Genomic DNA, 3,189 nt, shown 5'->3' with positions numbered 1-3,189 from the left:
GAATTTTTCTTTTTTAATTTTATTTTTAATAATTAGTTTTGGAGAAGGAAGTGTGTTGTCAGGTGGTAATCAAGTCTTAGGTATTCAGATCCACTGGTGAAGGAGTTAATTACTGAAACTTTCCAGTTATACAGGAATCATATAAAAGTCACATCTTTGTATCATTTATCCAAATAAACAATATTTTTAAGAAGGAAACAGTAAGCTTTACTAATGAAAAATGTAAATGTATGCTTCATGTGTTATTCATGAACGCTCTGATTCCACAATTGTTATTTTCCAGTGTTTAGCTACAGTGAAAAGCACCTTCTGCAATGATGCTGGATGTTGAGTACTGACTGTCAGAAATAATGATCTAGTTGCACTGAAATCGTTGCTGAATGAGGTCTATTTGTGTTATATTTAGAAGAGTATTTGTGTTGTTGAATGATTTTTAAACTAATTATCTAGTGCCGGTTGCATTTCATAAACTGTAATAATAATCACATAAAAAGTTTATATCAATACTGCTAAGTCTAATTTTATACATCATACTTGAGGAGTAAACTAAAATTGGCATATTTATCAAATTCATATATATTGTTATGGGAATATGGGAACCACATATAAATGTTTTCCTTGCTTTTAGAAGAACTGAATTCAGATTTCCAAGTAATGTTATTTTATTTCATACTGTTAAAATAGTTGTTATTTTCACATGAGAAATTTAAATGTAAATTATATAAAGTAGCAATGGTTTATTCATAACATGTTAGCTATTCTACTGCTGCTCTCTGTTAGGCAAACAGGTTTATTTAGATTGTAGTCAATTCGCAGACACATGATCAGCAAATACACTGATCACTTAAATCTAAGCCTTCATAAAAACATATCATTATGTTTGCTTAACATTTTTTATCATGTCAGAACATATGTATTCAAATAAATCAGTTTTTCTAACTTTCTATTAAAATATACCAGTTGTATTCTCCTCAGACTTTCTTGGGATCTCAAAACTTAATGAATATTTACTGTTTTTGTTTTAAGTAAAATAATGAAGAAAGAAATTTGTGTTGAGGCATGCTTTAAAAAAAGAAAAAAAAGAAGCTATTGTTATTTTATTACAGTAGACCCAGTTTCTCCCCCTTTACACTCCGCTTCTTATCCCACCCCTCACTCGCCCACTCCCACAGTCAATTCCCACCCCATTGTCCATGTCCATGGGTCATTCATACATGTTCTTTGACTAGACCCTTCCCCTTCTTTCCACCAACCCTCTGGTCACTGTCAGTCTGTTCCTTGTTTCCATGCCTCTGGTTCTATTTTGTTCATTAGTTTATTTTGTTCATTAGACTCCTCTTATAAGTAAGATCATATGGTATTGGATGTGCTTTCCTTGAAAAGGGAACATGCTTGGGTATAAGAATTTTCTTTTTCTTTTGCCTCCTTGCAAAGCTGGCATGGTGTGTTAGTTAAGGAAAAAAATGATCGTTGTCATTGGGGAAAATGTTACAGTTGTACTTAAGAGAATTGGAAGGATGGAGTATGAAAAGGATGTAGATTTTTGCCTTGGATTTATCCCAGATGAAGTTGTAAACTGATGATGATAAAAATAAGAATGTTCAGTACAAGAAGCATTTCCTGCATTCCAAAAACATTCTTTGATGCAATGGGAGGGCTACGCAGTGGTTTTCTCTCATTAGAGCCCATGTTGCCTGTCTGGAAAATATCTTTCAATTACATCTGAGAATCCTAAGATCATGTAGTATAAGTGATCACAGATGCAAACATTGCAGCACCACCCCATTCTTCCTTTCCATTTAGGAAACTCACTGCCAAAGTGTACTCCCCATGACCACATTTGAAGTAATTCAGTGTTGACACTGACAAATGAGAGAAAAGCAATGTGCAGGACCAGGGCTCAATCTCTGGACACATGCAAACACTCCTAGTGATGGCTGAATGTCAGGCGTGGACAGTGAGATATATCATGTATATGCAGAATGCTCTGTTTGTGCTAACATATGCACAAATTCATGGTACTGTCAGTTTTCTCTCTCTAAATTGTGTACAGAGTTAAATGTAAGTGTGTGAGTGTGTGTGTGTGTGTGAGAGAGAGAAAGAGAGCGACAGAGAGACAGGGAGAGACTGAGAGAGAGAACGAGAGAGAGAGAGAGAGAGAGAGAGAGAGAGAGAGAGAGAGAGAGGGAGATACATAAACAGACACAGAGGCAAACAGAATGAAAGAGATAGAGGTACAGAGAGATCGCTAGGTAATGATTGAGAGTATGTGTGCTGTGAATACAGTGGGAGGGGGGTACAGGGGCAGTGGAATCCAAAGAAAGAAAATATATTTATTTCAGTAGTACCTTAAAACAGTTATTAGACTAACCAAAGTTTTCATTTTCCAATAGATTATTTGACATCTGGGAGAGGGTAGCACAAAATAGTCTATTAATAAAAGCAAAAAGAAGAAGACAAACCATATCTAAGGTTCAGGCCAGACTGAAATTAAAAGGTTACAACCCAGTGCTCGCTTCAGCAGCACATATACTAAAATTGGAACAATACAGAGAAGATTAGCATGGCCCCTGCACAAGGATGACACGCAAATTCGTGAAGTGTTCCATATTTTTTATTAAAAAAAAATGTTACTACCCATTGCCAGATGTATATACATTGTGCAAACTAATGCAGCATTGCAGTTCTGGGGCCAGATTATCCACTTTGCATGATTGCATGGATTATGACTAATACACTGTATTTTTTGATGTTTGAAACAAGCACAAATATTAGCAACCCAATAAACGACAGAGTCCCCCAACACACACACAAACACACACACTGAGTTTTCTTGGCCGCGTATATCCAGTACCTCTCAATAATTTCTCTTAGTATTTTTCTGATAACTTTTTGGTTTCTAATCTGCCTTTAATATGAAAAATGGTCTATTTAAAATTTAAATTAGGTATATCTATATTTTTATAAGGACAATAAATATATTTATTGAGCTATGTATAAATTCCCAACACAGGTGTCATAAACAACCTAGCTATTCACAATTAGTTACAATGGTAAATATCAGGAAGCAGACATAACCACACAATTCTAAGTATCTTCTTCTAACATAAAGTCAATGTAAGGACATACCGATATAGTCATCCTTACAGATTATTCTTTAAAAAGCCATCAATAATCGATCATCACTTA

At 34.8% G+C, this 3,189-nt stretch overlaps 1 non-coding gene across 1 annotated transcript; it reads left to right on the top strand.

Moving 5' to 3' along the window:
* The first annotated feature begins 2,508 nt into the window (after positions 1 to 2,508).
* Positions 2,509 to 2,615, top strand: LOC150020270 (U6 spliceosomal RNA). Its single transcript, XR_016509364.1, has one exon. It is a non-coding gene; the product is annotated as a U6 spliceosomal RNA (small nuclear RNA).
* The last annotated feature ends 574 nt before the right edge of the window (positions 2,616 to 3,189 follow it).

This window comes from Furipterus horrens, unplaced genomic scaffold (assembly GCF_987537825.1).
Source record: "Furipterus horrens unplaced genomic scaffold, mFurHor1.1.pri manual_scaffold_2, whole genome shotgun sequence".
NCBI lineage: Eukaryota > Metazoa > Chordata > Mammalia > Chiroptera > Furipteridae > Furipterus > Furipterus horrens.
Note: the sequence above shows the minus strand (reverse complement) of the source record. Positions and strands in the feature narration are given on the sequence as shown.